The 17,911-nt window shown below is 37.3% G+C and overlaps 1 long non-coding RNA gene across 1 annotated transcript in view; it reads right to left on the bottom strand.

Annotated features, from left to right (window-relative positions):
• Nucleotides 1–17,911, bottom strand: part of LOC141372639 (uncharacterized) — a 31,402-nt gene that overhangs the window by 5,297 nt on the left and 8,194 nt on the right. The window contains exons 3-4 of the long non-coding RNA XR_012377990.1: nt 16,239–16,380; nt 16,080–16,146 (exon numbers count right to left, since the gene is read on the bottom strand). This is a non-coding gene — a long non-coding RNA (uncharacterized lncRNA). The remainder of the gene's footprint in view (nt 1–16,079; nt 16,147–16,238; nt 16,381–17,911) is intronic.

The raw sequence follows: 17,911 nt of genomic DNA, 5'->3' as shown, positions 1-17,911 counted from the left end.
CACAATTTTTAAAGTTAAAAAACATCGATTATTTACTTCAGTATTACCTAATTGAAGTTATACTCCAACTCTACGCTGACATCTTTAAGATTCACTGCAACTTAGATTTTTAAAGAATATTTTCTTTTAAAAAAAATCATTTGGACTCAGTTTGCCAGTTCAGCATGTAAGAAACTTAGAAGTCATCACTATGTCCTAATGACAAGTACAAAGCTGAACAAACTGAAAAAATCAACATCTCTTCTTAGATCTATCAAAAAACAAATGAGATCACAGGGCAAACCTCTGTCCTCAGAACTGGAGAGACAGACAGACAAATATAGAGAATCCCAATTTACCAGAGCAGAAACTTTTGTGGGGACCAGTGCTGGAGTAGGAGAATCTGAACCATAATTGACTAATTGCTGGAGGCTCAGTGGGGACAATTCTGAGAGTTAAAAACTCCAGGGGGACCCAGTCATAGGGACCCCCCCCCCATACACTTTTGTAAGTTTTCCCTCCAGGAACTTGATCTGGTTCTCACAGTGACTATGAGAGAAAAATCCCCTTGAGTTTCTAATAGGAGGAGGAGGAAAGAAACCATTTTGAAATACACCAGAGCACTTTGTTCTTCTTAATGTAATCTGCCTTCAGGAGAAACTATTTAACCAGAGGCTTACCTGTCAGGGTTTTATCAGAGCTTAACTAAACTGAGGGAAGGGAAGTACCAAACTCCAGCCCACTCTATTCATCCTGCCCTACCTAAAAAGGGATTTAAAAAACCTGAAAATCACTTGTAAAGTTTACAGTACAGACACAGGCTCACTGAAAAGACTAAGATTCAGTCATAGGACAATACAACACTTCCCTTATCCCAACACTTTGCTGCCATATTATTAAAGTCCTATTTATGGCATTTTCTTTTACCCAGTACATTATGTTCAGTAATAAAGGAAAAATTACAAGGCATACTAACTGGCGAAAACACAATTTGAAGAGACAGAGCAAACATCAGAACAAGATAAAGATATGGCAAAAATGTTGGAATTATCAGACAGGGAGTTAAAAACAACTATGATTAATATACTAAGTATGCTAATGAATAAAGTGGACAGCATGCAAAAACAGATAGGCAATGTAAGCAAATAAATGGGAATTCAAAGAAAGAACTAAAAAGAAATACTAGAAAGCAGAAACACAAATAGAAATGAAGAATGCTTCAAATGGGCATATTAGTAGACAGGACAAGGCTGAAAAAATATCTGAGCTTGCAGATATCTCAATAGAAAACTCCAAAACTGATGGGGCACCTGGGTGGTGCAGTCAGTTAAGCATCCGACTCTTGGTTTCCACTCAGGTCTGATCTCAGTGTCATGAGATTAAGCCCTGCATCGGACTCCATGCTCAGTGTGGAGTCCGCTTGGGTTTCTTCCTCCCTCCCCTCTGTGCCTCCCCTCTGTGCACTCTCTCTCTCTTTCTCTCTCACACTGAAATAAATAAATAAATCCTAAAAAAAAAAAAAGAAAACTCCAAAACTGAAAAGCAAAAAGAAAAAAGACTAGAAAATAAAAGAACAGAATATCCAAGAACTACGAAACAACTACAAAATGTGTAACATATATGTAATAGGAATACCAGAAGGAGTAGAAAAAGAGAAAGGAACAGAAGAAATGTTTGAAACAGCAAGGACTGAGAATTTTCCTAAATTAATGTCCTATACCAAACCACAGATCCAGGAATCTCAGAGAACACTAAACAGAATAAATGTTCCCCCAAAAAATGGCATTTAGGCATATCATCTTCAAACTACAGAAAATGAAAGATAAAGAGAAAATCCTAAAAGAAGTCAGAAAAAATAAAAACCACCTACTTATAGAGGAGCAAAGATAGGAATTACATCTGACTTCTCCTCAGAAACCAGGCAAGCAAGAAGAGAGTGGAATGAATTATTTGAAGTACAGAGAAAAAAATTCCACCAACTTAAAATTTTATACCCTGCAAAATTATTTTTCAAAGTGAAGAAGAAATAAAGACTCTCACACACAAACAAAAATTGAGGGAACTTGCTGCCAATAAACCTACTTTGCAAGAAATGTTAAATAAAATTATTTAGAGAGGCTCCTGGGTGGCTCAGTCAGTTAAGCATCTGCCTTCAGCTCAGGTCATGATCCCAGGGTCCTGGGATTGAGCCCCACAATGGGCTCCCTACTCAGCAGAAAGCCTGCTTCTCCTTCTGCCTCTGCCTGCCACTCCCCCTGCTTGTGCTCTCTCTCTCTCTCTGTCAAATAAATAAATAAAATCTTTTTAAAGAAAGAAATTATTTAGGGAGAAAAAAAATGATACAAGTCAGAAACTCTTATCCATAGTAAGAAAGGAAAAGCATCAGAGAAGGAATAAGAGAAGATAAAATAAAAGCCTTTATTTTTCTTATTCTTACATGACCTAACAGATAACAGTTTGTCCAAAATAATAATAACAAAATATTTAATTATGTAAACTTACACGTGTATATAAGTGAACTGAATGACAGTAATGATACAAGAGATGGGAGGGAGGAATTAGGACTATTTTCTATTATAAGTAGTATAGTGTTATTCAAAAGTGAACTTGGATTAGTTGTAAATGTATGCTGCAAACTTGAGGATAACCGTTAAAAAAGTTCTAAAAAGTTTAGAAAAGAAGTACAACTTCTATGCTAAGGAGAGAAAATGGAATCATTTAAAATACTCAATTTAAACTACAAAAGACAGAAAAAAAGTAGACATCTTAGACACGACACTAAAGACCTAACCCATTAAAGAATAAATTGATAAGGTGGACTTCACTAAAATTAACTTTTTCTGCTTTGTGAAATAAACTGTCAAGAGAATGAAAAGACAAGCCACAGACTGGGAGAAATTATTTGCAAAAGACCTATTTTTAATAATTTGATAAAGGCCTGTTACCCAAAATATACAAAGAATTCTTAAAACTCAACAATAAGAAAACAAACAGCCAATTAAAAACAGGGCAAAGATCTTAACAGACAACTCACCAAAGAAGATATACAGAACACAAATAAGCATAGGAAAAGATGTTCCACATCATATGTCATCAGGGAAATATAAATTAAAACAACAATGAGGGGCGCTTGGCTGGCTCAGTCCATAGAGCTTGCATCTTGATCTCAGGGTCATGAGTTCAAGCCCCACATTGGGGGTAGAGTTTACTTAAAAAATAACTAACTAAATAAATAAATAAATAGTATTAAAACAAACAAACTATGAGATACCATTACACATGTATTAAAATGGCCAAAAATCTAAAACCCTGGCAAATATCTAAATGCTGACAAGGATGTGGAGAAACAGGAACTATCATTCATCCCTGGTAGGAATGCAAACTAGAACAGCCATTTTGGAAGACCGTTGTCATTTTCTTACAAAACTAAACAAACTCACCATGTGATTCAGCAATTGCACTTCTTGATATTTACCCAAAGCTTGAAACCTTATATACATGCAAAAGTCTGCACACAGAGGTTCATAGCAGCTTTATTCATAATTGCCTAAACTTGGAAGCAACTAAGATGTCCTTCAGTAGGCGAATGGTTAAATAAACTGTGGTATATTCAGACAATAGTATATTATTCAGTACTAAAAAGAAATGAGCTATCAAGCCATGAAAAGACATGGAGGAAACTCAGATGTACATTACTAAGTGAAAGAAGCCAATCTGAAAGGGCTACATGCAATATGAGTGGAAGGGAGGGAGGGATGAAAAGGTGGAGCACAGAGGGTTTTTAGAGCAGTGAAACTACCCTGTATGATACTATATTTGTGGATACATTATACACCTGTCCATATCCATAATATGCATAATATCAAGAATGAACCCTAATGTAAACTATGGTCTTTGGGTAACAATGATGTGTCAGTGTAGGTTCATCGGTTGTAAAAAATGTGACGTTATGGTGGGGGATTTTGATAATGGGGGAGGCTGTGCGTGTGTGTGGGCAGAGGGGTATATGGGAAATCTCTGTGCCTTCCTCTCAATTTTACTATGAACCTAGAATTCTTTAAAAAAAATAAGTCTATTTAAAAAAATCCATTGAATTTGAAATAACTTATTACTAAGATAAGAAGTAGAACAATCTGGTTAGCAAGCAAAAAGGAAAGGAGTATCTTTTTCCATAACTAAAATCAAATTCTCAATAAGAATAAATGCTTAATTCATTTAACATCTTTATAATTATGGAGGGTTACATTTCAATATATACATTTTAAAAGGTTTTATTTATTTATTTGAGAGAAATTGAGAGAACGACTGGGAAGAGGGGCAGAGCAAGAAACAGATTCCGCGCTGAACAGGGAGCCCGATGTGGGACACGCTCCCAGGGTCCTGGGATCGTGACCTGAGCCGAAGGCAGACGCTTAACCAACTTAGCCACCCAGGTGCCCATATTTTAATATATATTTATGGATGAGAAAATAAAAGCTATTTACCAGAACTTATGAAGAGATTTCACTTTGGCAAATTGTTATTTAGTAACCTTTGAAGAATTTCTCTCTATCTAATAGACATGGGCTATATTTGGTTCCTGAGAAATAATCTATCCTTCTGACTTCTGAAGAGAAGAGAGCTATTTAGAAAGGCAGGATCAAGTGTTGGGGTTAGCTTTCACACACACTAAGGCAACACTGTACTTAATAACAATTGTGGATGGTAGAAGTATGCAGCATTGTTCGTAGTCTTAAATAGGTTGGTATAGTTAGGAAAATATGACCAGCAGAGGAACATTACCTAGAACAGCGCAGAGAGCGGAGCTTTCCAGTGGGTGCCACTGAAAGGCGTACACAGGTGCTCCCCACACAATACAGTGCTTTGTTAACAATTAATCACAAACTGCTCCTCTTAACATTCACAGTCACCGCAAATGACTCCTGCATTTTCTACAGACTCTGCCAGCCAGCCATCTATTCTCCACCCATGACTTTGTGGCTGGCTTTGCAGTAACAATGGACAGACACTAGGCTGTTGCCAAGATCCTTAGCTTTCTTTGTCCAGAAGTTATCTTTGATGTGTCCCTCCCAGCCTAAGCTTCCTGCTAAGGATTATCTTTTGCTACCTACCTTTCCCCTATTACCTTAGCCACCTGTTGTCATTATATCTCAGAGTATGTTTGTAATAGTCTTTGGCTTTGGTGCTCTACTATTGCCGTAACACTAAAATATATTTATTACTTTCATTTTATAATGGAATTTCTAAATTGTGCTTTACTGATATAACAATAAAATATGCACTCAGCATACTATTGTAATTTTGATGCCCTTAAAACTTACTATAAATAATAAATAATTTCAGGGGGGGGAAAGGGCTGTTCCCATCATGCCAGATCCAGGTTCTTCAATGGTTAAGCGAAATTTGCTATGGACCAAGGGTTGGTAAACCTTTTCTATAAAGAGCCAGATAGTACCCTTTAGTACTAGCTAGATAGTAAATAGGTAGTACAGATAGAAAGTAAATATTTAAGGCTTTATGTGCCATATGGTCTCTGTTATAACTACTCGGCTCTGCCTTTGTAGCCTGTCATAGGCTGAGTTCCAAAACAACTTCATTTACAAAAACAGATTGTGGGTCATAATTTGCCGACCCTGCTGTAGACAATAAGAACCAATAGCAATTGGAGAACAAAACCCACATATGTAGACTATACCCGGGAGGATAGACAATATATAAAGTGTATTCTAGGCATGAGAAACCAAATGTGGGGCAAGACACAGGCATAGAACTAACCATTAGGAGAACCCCCAAACAGGCAGACACAGAGGAAGAATTCATTTAGGCCTGGGGACAGCGAAGTTGAAGGCTGATTACATGAATGTTATTAAGTCATGGTGAACAGAGTATCAATGGCCCTGAATGTCTAAAGAATTTGGACATTACAGGCTATAAAATTCTCACTTATGCCTTTATTTCATCTTAAGCATTAGCAAAGGCTATGGCATCACTTTGAAATGTCTCACTGGACAACCTTTAAATCATAACCAAAATCTCAAAAGCGTCAACAGCTTCAGAGATGGGAAGTAGCTGATGGAAGAAGAAGCACGTGATCATGACTGTACCGCTGCTTTCACCTACATTCTCATTTGATGTGTACAGCCCTTCGTAAGAATTAACTGTATAAAATCAGACATCAGTGCCCCCTTTATAAACTATACAACATAATAAGGAAGATATTTAGTTCTATAGTATTAAAGCAACCCTATTAAATAAGGGAAGGCGGTGTTGTAAGTTCACTTTACAGACCTGGAACCTGAGACTCAGAGAGATTGTGTTTTCCAAGGTCATAGGGCCAATGCAGAGCCAGGACGGGCAGGACGGTGTAGCAGCAAAGCTGGAGGGTGTCTGCATGAATGTGGTAAGTCAAGAGTCAAGTCAAGAGTGAGGTTCAAAAATAACTAGCCATGTGATCTTTGGAAAATAAGTCACCTATCCTTCTGAGTAGTATTCTTTTAATTTACAAGTTGCAGTTGGTAGTAATGATATGACACTACCTCACAGTAGCTGGGAAAGTAAATTAAGATAATGTATGTATCTTAGTTCTTCCAGGCTCATTTCCTTTCTCCTCTCTTCTTAACCTTTTCACCTTATTTGTACCCCAATAATTGGAGCAGGAATGTGGTCACTTTCTAGTGCTATCTCTTGAGATCTCCTGGTGTAGTCTTTCTTTTTCAATGTCCACTTATATCTAAATCAGCTTTGATATTCTTAAATTCAACATCCCAAGTGAGGAAATACTATTGATCTAAATCAGGGGAAAATACACCCAAAGACCTCAAAGCTGTGTCCTTGAGCAACCAGACTGAGGAAATGAACTCTAAGAAAACAAGGGGGAGGGGCGCTTGGGTGAAACAGTTGGTTGGGTGTTAGACTTGGTTTCCATTCAGGTGGTGATCTTGTGAGTGGTGAGTTGGAGCCCTGCATGGGGCTCCATGCTCAGCGTGGAGACTGCCAGGGACTTTCTCTTCCTCTCCCTCTGCCCCTCCCCCCCAAAATTAATTAATTAATTTAAAAAAAGAAAGAAAACAAGGGAGAAATTGTGGTCAGAAGTACAGGTTTCCCCTGCTTTCTGAAAGTAGAGCATTCCTATGAAAACTTTCATAGGCCAAAATGGTGTAAAGTGAAGAAGCAATTACCATTAATTTATATGGAAAATTTTTTGAGTATCCCCAGACCCCAAAAATAACCTTTCTTAGGCTTTTCTGAACCTTTGGACATGTTTTGCCAACAGATGCACAAGTAAAATTGAGATAAAGCACAGATGCTCACAGACAGAGCTCAAAGTTGGGGGTGCTTGCTGCTGAGATACTGAGTGTACTTCCCAGAGAAGGAGCTTGGCCAGACCCTTTCTCACTGCTCAGGGGGCTCACTCTCACTCCTCTATAATGGCAGCAAAACAACCCTGCAAAACAAACACTGAATGCTGTTTTTGTGTTTTGCCTTTTTTCTTAAAAGAGAAAATCCTCAGGGGGCACCCGGGTGGCTCAGTCGGTTAAGCGTCTGCCTTCAGCTCAGGTCCTGATCTCAGAGTCCTGGGATTGAGCCACTTGTGGAATTCTTTGTCCAGTGGGGAGTCTGCTTCTCCCTCTCCCTCTGTGCTCACACACTCTCTCTCTCTCTCTCTCAAATAAAATCTTTAAAAAAGAGAGAGAGAAAATCCTCTTCAATTATCTTTTGGTTAGTGAAAACAGGGACAAATATAGGTCTTGTGTCAAAAGCAAAGTGGGGTAAAGCAAACTTTCAAAAGGTGGGGGATGCCTGTACTTATAGTGGGAGCACTATACAAGTGAAATATTATGTTATGGGTCTGATTCATCAGCTAGGGTGCCTTCTAATGGTCCACACATTGAGAAAAATAAGCTATAGTGGGAAATTACCTTCCGGGAAATTCCAGCAGCTGATTTCTAATGTAAATCTCAAATGGTAAATTAGTTACTTATGGACTTCATACTCCATTATTCAAATTTTCTACCAGTTGAGAGAAAACCACACCTTATTCTTAGACTTGTGTGGGTGTTTAGCGAATGAATATTTCATTTCTAATCAGTCACTTTTGCTCCATTGGGCAATTCCCAACACAAAATACTTTATTCTTTAATGCCTTGTATAAACTTGAGGTTCTTTTTAGGAGATAAAAGCACCCTATCTTAATCTGCCTTAAGATATAGAATGTTAGAGTTGACCATTGTCTTTGAGTAAATTTAGACCAGCTCCCTTGTGTCACAGATGAGGGAACGGAAGGTCCTAAGATCTACAGTGACTACTCCAAAGTCTAACAGCTGGCTGGAGGCAATGACAGTGTAGGACCTTGAATTTGGATTGTCTGTGACACAAACAGTAGCACTTTACTTTCCAATGATAAGTGAAATGGAGTTTTTCCACATGTAAATTTTCCAGATAACTAAAATTTAATTGTCAGCCATTTTTTGAAATGTCCTAATGTGTCCTAATTTGAAATGTCCTAATGTACTTTTCTGCTTTTAAAAACAAAGTAAATGGACCTTCACTTTGCCTTTTATAGATGATTCATTCAGCTTTATTAACATTAATTGCTGTGTTATTACATAAGGAAATCCTACGAGACTGTTGAAATACAAAAAGATTGATCAATTGTGATTCTCTATGTCTTAGTAGAAACTCCATAAATATTTGTTAGTGGACTGCTTCTACACTGTTGTCTCATATTCTTTACTTGTTAGTAAACATGACTTTTCAGTGATTCAGGTTTACCTCATCCTCCCTCATACCCCTATTTCATTAGACATGTGGTCTAAGGCTTCCTAAATCACTAACTTAATTTTACATGAAAATGTTAGTCCTGTGGCCTTAGGGTAACTTCAATCCTCCTTTTTAGAGCAGAAGATTGAGGTTTATAGCAACTATTTTCCTCAGGGACTTAAAAACAAAAGTTGAAGTCTGGTTCAAATTGAAAGCTAATTCCAGATTGGCATGTGCTATGTTTTGAATGTTTGTGTTCCTCCCAAATTCATATGTTGAAATCCTAATCCCTAAGATAAATGCTATTAGGAAGTGGAGACTTTGGGAGATGGGTCATGGGAGGCTATGGGTCATGAAGGCAGAGCCCTGGTGAGTGGGATCAGTGTCCTTTTAAAAGAGGCTCCAGAGAGATCCTTCATTCCTTTCTACCATGTGAGGAGAACACAGTGAGAAATTGGCAGTCCATAGCCCTCAACAGGGCCTGATGATGTAGGTACCCTGATCTCAGACTTCCAGCCTCCAGAACTGGGAGAAATAAATGTTTGGTTTTTTTATGAACCATCTAGTCTGTGGTATTTTGTTGTAGCAAATGAACTAAGACAGCATGGAGCCATAATGTACATGTATTATTTTTTGTTTATTAAAAAATGATTACTCAAACTTCTTTTCTCCATCCTCTTCTCTTCACCGGCTCTTTCCCTTCTATTCCCCTTTGTCTTTCTGAACAACTCAGTCTTAAAGACATTAGGTGAACAGATCGAGGCAGAAATCCACACAAATGGGCTGGATTGCATGAGGTATCAGAGCCCACAAGGAATAAGAAGGGCATCCACATTGGGAAGGAGATTGTCCAATTCATGGTATCAGAGTGTGAGAAGGCTGAGGAGGGTACCCATTCAGCAAAAAGGACCTGGAAGGAGAAGTTAGCTCCCAAGTGGAGTAAGGAAGGCCTCCATACAGGGATGGGACCCTGGTGTGGGGACTTAGAGCCCAAAAGAGTGAGCATGACATGCTTGAGTGAGAGCAACATGGCATCAGATGTCAGAAAGAAGGCTGGATAAGGAGGGCTTTCAAATGGGGTGGGATGGAGGGAGGATATTAGAGCCTGAGCAGGGTAAGGAAGGTGTTACACAGAGGACATGTGTGCGGTGGAGAATCAGAGCCTGAGCAGAGTGAGGAGGACATCAACCTGGGGAGGCAGCCCATACTGCCTCATGCATGCCTCAGAGCCTGAGGAGGGTGTCCATCCACGGGGACATCTTGGAATGGGGATTCAGAGATGGAGTAGATTAAGAGAGTCCACATGGGAGAAAGCCCAGCTTGAGGTGTCAAGCAGAACAAAGAGGGCATCATGCAAGGAAAGGCCCAGTGCAGAGTGTTAGAGCACAAGGGCTGGGGGAGGGGGTAGATCATGTATGCAAGTAGGGTGACCTGGAATGGTATATAAGAACCTGAGTGAGGAAGGTGCATATGAATAGCCCAGTTTGGGAAATCAAGACCTAAGCATGCAGGTGGGATAGGGAAGCTTCTACAGTGGGGAGGGGTTGCAGCAGGTAGATCAAATAGACATAAAAAGGGAGAAAACTATTAACTTATTGAACCTACCCTGTGTATAATGTGTCTTTCAAGTAGCATCTTCATTCATTTAGGTTTGTAAACTTATGGGTAGAAGCATATGGGAATAAACATATGCTTAACTCACTGAAAAAAAAGAAGGGAGAAAACTAAAATGAAATCTGTGTTGTTTGATTAGGTATTGTTGTTTGATAGGTATTAGAGATTAATCAAAGGTATTGATTAAACTCATCATTTTCAGTACTTATAGATGGATGTGAAATTAGAGCAGTTGTAAATGTATCTATGTGTGTGCATGCATATGTGTGTACACATACATATATTCCTTACCTCTTAGCACTAATAAGGCCTTGGAGCAGTAACCACCCCCATCTTCATCTGTGTCCCCAGTGGCATTGAGCTCATCAAACACCTAGATCACGGCTTATCCATTAGTCTCCACTAAAAGGAACAAAGGCTCCTTGAAGAAATGACTGATTTCAGAGAAAGGATCAACAAAGCACAAGATGAGCATGGGTTCCAGTTATGGAATAAGTCATGGGAATAAAGCGCACAGCATAAGGAATATAGTTAGTAATAATGTAATAGCATTGTACGGTGACAGCTGGTACCTACACTTATGGTGAGCACAGCATAACATATTGAGAAGTTTAACCACTATGTTGCACCCCTGAAACTAATGCAACATTGTGTGTTAACTAGACTCAAATTAAAAATTTTTTAAAAAATGAGGCTGGGTATCTTGTGTCCCCAAACAAGAGAATGTTCCAGAATGATAGAGGCATGTCGAAAACACACCAGCATCAGCTTGAAAAGGCTCCTACCAGCCAAATCTGGGACCATTGAGAACAGTAGTAAATAATGGTAGTAAAAATTATAATGCACTGATTAAATAGGAAATCATGGATTCAATCAATAATTAGATAGATAGATAGATACAGCCAGACAAATAAATGAATAAATAAAAAGTTTAATGAGAAATAGGATGAGAATCCATTTTGAAGTACCTCTCCACAAAACATGTATTAATTACAAAAAGAAAAGGAATAACTTCACAGAGGAGAAACATGGCAGATTATACCTTAAGTTATTCAAGTTAATAGCATCAATAATGGGACAAATTAAAGTCATGAGCCACTAGATAGAATGCAATGAGAAGAAAAGAGCATGATTTCTATGATATTCCTACCCCAGATGCAAAATCTGAATGTACTCACGAGGAAAGATCAGACAAATTCAAACTGAGAGGCATTTTACAAAGTAAGTGATCTGTAATATTAAAAACTGTCAGAGTCATGAAATTTCAAAAAAGGTTGATGGCTTATTCTAGACCCAAGATGAAAAAGATAAGGCAACTCAATGCAATCCATGATTCTGAACTGGATCCTTTTACAATAAAGGACATAATTGGGACAAATGGAGAAGCTTGAATGGGGTCTATGTACTTTATGTGGATTTGATGGTAGTGATGTAAGAATGGTGATTTCTTGATTTTGATGGTTATATTGTGGTTATGCAGGAAAATGTCCTTGTTCTTAAAGAATATGCCCCAAAGTATTTGGAGGTAATGGATATCAGGTCAGCTACTTACTGTCCAATGGTTCAGGGAAAAAAAGAATTCTTTGTATTGTACTTTTAACTTTTCTGTAAGTTTGAGTTTATATTTTTTAAATGTGTGTGTGTGTGTGTGTGTGTGTGTATTTTCATGCCTCTTTAATGACCTAAATGTCATCTTCTCAGGGAGGCCTTCCCCGACAATCCTTTTTAAAACTGCAACCTCCAACCAGCACACCTTATGCCCCTATTCCGATTTTTCTTCACTGTACATATTCCTTAAACATTGATATAACTTATTTGTTTGTTCTCCATCTGTGTCTGCACCCCCGCTCCATCCCATTATTAGATGTGAGTTCTCTGAAGGCAGGACTCTGTTTTTGTTCACTGTTGCAAGACAGTGTCTAGAACAGTGACTGTTATGTTGGGTATTCGATAAATATTCATTAAGTTACTGAATGTAGTTGGTTGTTCAGAGACAGGTTCTATTTTTACTCTATATATTGATGGTTCTTTGGTCATCAAAACCCCCAAAGGCATTTTGTTCCATTAAGTTTAGGTCTAACTATGTTCAATAAGGTAAGGGGTTAAGGATCCTTAAAACTCAATTAATTCCCTCATCCCAACTTCTAATTTAAAAAGAAACTCCAAAAGTAAACATGAATACATATCAATAAAGCAATAAAATAGATCTCACAACTGTGTAATAAAATATCTCACATATTAACTTGTGGTTCATTTAAAATCATTCATATCTTGCACATGGATGAATAAATGCATAAAGAAAATGTGGTATATACATACAATAGAATATTACTCAAGTAGCCTTAAAAAAGAAGGTAATCTTACCATTTGCAACAACAGGGATGAACCTGGGGATCATTATGGAAAGTGAAACAAGGCAGTCACCGGACAAATACTGCACAATTCCACTTACACGAAGTATCTAAAATAGTCAACCTCATAGAAGCAGAAGAGCAGTGATGATCAGGGGAAGAGGCCAAGAGAAAATGAAGAGTTGGAAATCAACAGGTATAAAGTTTCCGATAAACGAGATGAATTAAGGTCTAGAGATCTGGTGTACAACATTGTGCTTATTGTATTATACTCTTAAAACCAGTAAAGAGGGTAGATCTTATGTTGAGTTCTTACCACAACAAAATAAAACTTAAAAAATTAAAAAAAAATACATCCTGCTTATATTCAGATTTTGCCACATAATTGTCCACATATACTAATTCCTGGATATTAATTATTTCTTAATATTCCACAACCACTCTTCATTAAGTCAATATTTTGCCTAATATTTATGAATTTCACTTGTATTGAAAACAGCTGTTGAATATATGATTGAGTCATAGAAATTTGGCACCATTATACATATTTAAAGTTCCAAAATATGTCACTTAATTACAAATGAATATCAATAATTTATGGCAACTTAAAACCTTATTGGTGAATAGATATGTATTTTTAATTCACTGTCTCAAATATCTGTGATATTTTGGAACATCCTCATTTCTCCCCTACCATACAACTTAAACTAAAGGTTTGGCTTTGTTTCTTATGCCATAGAAATATACTTTTTTGTTCAGAAATAGGGCTACTTATAGACAACATCGCATATCTACAAAGCAATTCTGAAACCAGGCCGATGCAATAATAGTTTCTTGAATAACAAAATATTGTTTCCTGGGAATGCTTAGTGTCCGCTCCTTTTGCTTTTGTGTGTGTGTCCCAGTTGTGGTTCCAGAAATACTCATAAACTAGCATGATACTCTCAATTGCATATGGTAGCTGAAGAACTCTTTTCAACACTATATAATTCATATTACAATTGAATATAGCATCAGTCAAGTATGCTAGCAATTCTTCATATCACTATACAGATTTAGATATTGCTTTAAGAGACCGTATAAATTGCAATATAGATGACAGCAATGAAATCTTAAATATTTTGTAAAATCTTACAGGGTAACAATAATTAACCACATGTGAACCCGTTATAATGATTGAAGATGATATGTAGAATTCATAATTCATTACCAAATCTTATTGCTTTAAGAATTGTATTAAAAATCCAGATGTTTTTACCTCAGCTGAGTGAAGCTTTGCCCAGTTAAAATTAATTCTAAAAACCATTGAAAAGTTTTAATGAATCAAAAATGTCTAATTTAGCATAATGTCAACACCTAGTAAATGAGAATATCATAACCTAGTGATTTTTCTAAAATGAAAGCAAGAAAAACAATTCTTACAGAATAAATATATAATTTATTAATTCCATTTGCCTTTACTTTATACTCTCCAAACATCCCTGGGCCATCAACAGAAGGTCACACATGACGACCATAATTAAAATCAGTCAAGCTTTACATTTTCTAACTTGGAGTTACATAAAAATAACATAACTCTTCACATTTAAAAATTTTTGTCACTATAAAAGTAATTGTGTCATGTAGGCAGATAAAACATATTTTATTTAACAATGCTGGCTTAATTTTTGACATGTAAATATTCAGGGATGTAGTATATGAACTTCCACAAATGCTAGGGCTGATGTATTAAAAAGTCATTATATAAATGAATAAAGAAACCGTGTATTTGTTGGAGCTTTATTACAATCTGATAAATATAACCTATAGATACTAGAATTATTAAATATATCATGTCAGACCTGTATTACAAGTTTAAAAGACTTTAACAAAACTATTAGAAAATAGATTTATTATATCAGCACTACTCAATTAAAATCTTAGAGATGCAGCTTTAATAATTAGTTACATATTGACAATGCTTCATCCCATTAAATAAATGAATTGGTGACAAATATGACAGCTTTGATCCTGATGCAGGTGCTTTTGAGACTCCCCTGTTCCTAAAGTGTACCAACATTCCTAAATGTGAATTACTACTTAGGTAGTAAAAACATATGTGAGACAGACTCTATTCAATAATCTCTTTCTTCCCAGAATATCTCTTCCATATCAAACAAATTTCCCATGGCTTCCTTCAATGTACATATTCTCTATTTTGAAGACTTCCCTTTTAGGCGAACCCTAACTTCTCATAAAACTAGCAGGTTTGATCCCCAGTATACAGAAGCTCATCAGCAGGATGTGTTTCTGCTGAAGACCAGTGGGGAGGGGGAAAATGGAGACCAGAAGCTGGAGTGTATGCTTAGGGAAAAGGCTATATAGGAAAAAGGAGACCTAGCAGTGGATGGAGGATTTTGGAGAGAGCAAGGGCATCTGTAATCTGGAGAAGACACTCAGGGGGAAAAAAAAGAAAAGAGATGTGTAAAGAATGTTTTATGAAGTTTGCCATATGATTTGCTATTTAAACTCATCCTCTTTCAGTTTATAGTGTTAAAGTGAGTTTGATTTGTAGGTTGTAGTCTTTTCTAATAACACTAAAAAGAAATACTTATCTGTTAAGGTAAAAGAAAAAACATTTCAACCATTTACTATCTGAAATCATCTCTAAACACAAGTGGTACATGGAGGTGTATGACGACAAAGAGGGCTTAGGATCAAGCAGTGGGAAACCGCCATCCTGAAGTCATGTAGACAAGAGGCAGTAGAAGGAGAGGAGAGCAACCATGTGGTGTCCTGGAAATCAAGAAAAGACAGGATTTCCAACAAATGGATCCTGCTGCTAAGAAATGAGAAGGCAGAAAACTGACCCTTGGATTTGGCAACATGACAAGTAACACCAACAAGACCATTTTTGCACGTCTGATGGGAAAGAAAGCCAGATATAAGTAAGTTGAAGAGTGACTTGGAGGTAAAAAAAAAAAAAAAGACAACCATCTGCATAGCAAAGCCTTATGAGAAGGTTTTCAGTGAAGGAGAGCAAAGAAAATATGGCTGTTGGAAGGAAGCCTGTGGGAGGAAGAGGAACTCTGTACCCAAGAGAAAGGAAGCAGAAATGGGGATGAATGCAGGAAAGGGGGCACGTTTGACGTTGGTAGCAAAGTCATGTTTTTATGAAATGAGGTCATAGTCCGAGATCGAGGGCATGGAGGTGGGTTAGGTTACTGATTCTTAAATTTAGCTGCAAGTTGGAGTCATCTGGTGAGTTTTAAATAGGGCTTATGCTTAGATCCCACCCCCAGAGATTCTGATTTAATTGGTTAGGGTGAAGCCAGGACATTATGAGTTTCCAAACTTCCCCAGGTGATTCTCATAGCAGCAAATTTTAAGAATTACCTGATAAGGTTTTTGAGGATAGAGAGGGTATTCAGCATCAATTATTTGCATGAGTCCAGACTACCTGCTATATAGAAAACAAAAGAAATAGGAGTCATTTCTTGCTTTTAAGGAAACTATCAATCTGTAAGCCGTTCAGAAATCTCAAATCTGGGGCACCTGTGTGGCTCAGTCGGTTAAGCAGCTGCCTTTGGCTCAGGTCATGATCTCCAGGTCCTGGAATGGAGTCCCGAATCGGGCTTCCTGCTCAGCAGGGAGTTTGCTTTTTCTCTCTCCCTCTGGCCCCTCCCCACCGCTCATTCTGAAAGAAAAGAAAAAAGAGAAGGAGAGGAGAGGCGAGGAGAGGCGAGGCAGGGAGGGGAGGAGAGGGGAGGAGAGAGAGAAAGAAAGAGAAAGAGAAATCTGTTCAGGAAATATGAAAATAATTTAGGAACATTAGCAATTTTAAGCATTTTTTATTTTTTAAGCATATTTTTAAGAATTAAGGTAAAACAACATAATTTTAAAAATGAATAAAAAAAGAATTAAGGTAAAAACCATATTCAGTTGTGCAGAATCAGGAAAATAAGGGATCAATTTTAGAGGTGATGGTTCAGGGAAAGCTCATTAAAGGAGAGTATTGAACTACATTTTGAAGAAGTGAAGAACAAAAATTGAAAGATGTTTGAAAGACATTTCAGATAGAGGAAGCAATGTGAATAAAAGCAGGCAATCAAGGAAATTTGGAGAAAACATATTTCTGGGTAATTGAGGGACAGGAGTGGGAGAGAGAATTTTCACTACATAACTTATTTTTTTTTTACCTTTCAAATGTTGAAACATGTAAAAGTTTAGCTTTTTCAAAAATAAGTAAATAACTATTTTAATGGAAAGCGGTTGATCTGGGTTGAAAGATAGTTAAGAGTAGGGAAAAGTGAGGGTGAGGGAATGTGGAAGAGCGAGTTGTTAAAGGTGCTGGAAGTGCTAACAGTAGCCACAGGAATATGTGTTTTCTCTATCATTTCACCGGAAGAAATGGAGTAACAGCTTAACCAAAGAAGGTCTAACATCACTATAATGAAATGAGGCTTAGCAGGCACAAAGTAAAAAGCCAATGTGGAACTCGGTGTTTGTTAGGCTGACCTAATCCCTCTACTGAGAGGAACCCTAGAGTCCAATGAAATGTGTTTCTTATTGCTGTGTATTAGGAAAAAGATCACTTTTCTTATTTGTTGCCCTTAAGCCATTAATTACTTAAAGAGATACGCCTGTTCTTTCATGTGGCCTCTTTTTCTGAAGAGAGGGTAGGGGGAAAGCACGTTTTCTTCAGTTCTCTTTTCAGGACCCAAAATTATATCGAAAGAACAACTTTTCATTAATGCAGGTTGTTTACGTGCCTTAAACAGTTTAGAGAAAAGCTGCATTCTAGGGTTAGCAACACTGAGTATTGACTGCAAATTGAAATTATAAATTACTGAAAACAATCTAAGTCACACTTAATGCCTCCTGTTGTTCCTCTGTATGGTACTAAATTTACCTATAAGTTTTTTAAGAGTTACAACTGTATTAGGTGCTGAAATAAAACACACACAAGAAATTTGATCAGAGATAAGGCCTGACACAGTAAAACTGAGGTAATGATCTGCATTGTGAAATTAATTTCTTTACCCTGGTATTTTTAATGGAAATTTTCAGTTTGTTTATTTGATTTATTTTTAAAAATCGATATAATGTTTTGGGGTACCTCCGTGGAATAGTCAGTTAAGTCTCTGACTTTTGGTTTTGGCTTAGGTCATGATCTCAGGGTGGGTGAGATTCAGCCCGGAGTTGGGCTCCGTGCTAAGTGTGGAGTC

The sequence above is a fragment of the Callorhinus ursinus genome, unplaced genomic scaffold (assembly GCF_003265705.2).
Source record: "Callorhinus ursinus isolate GAN/ISIS: 27379988/994484 unplaced genomic scaffold, GSC_fseal_2.0 scaffold4, whole genome shotgun sequence".
In the NCBI taxonomy this organism is placed as follows: Eukaryota; Metazoa; Chordata; class Mammalia; order Carnivora; family Otariidae; genus Callorhinus; species Callorhinus ursinus.
Note: the sequence above shows the minus strand (reverse complement) of the source record. Positions and strands in the feature narration are given on the sequence as shown.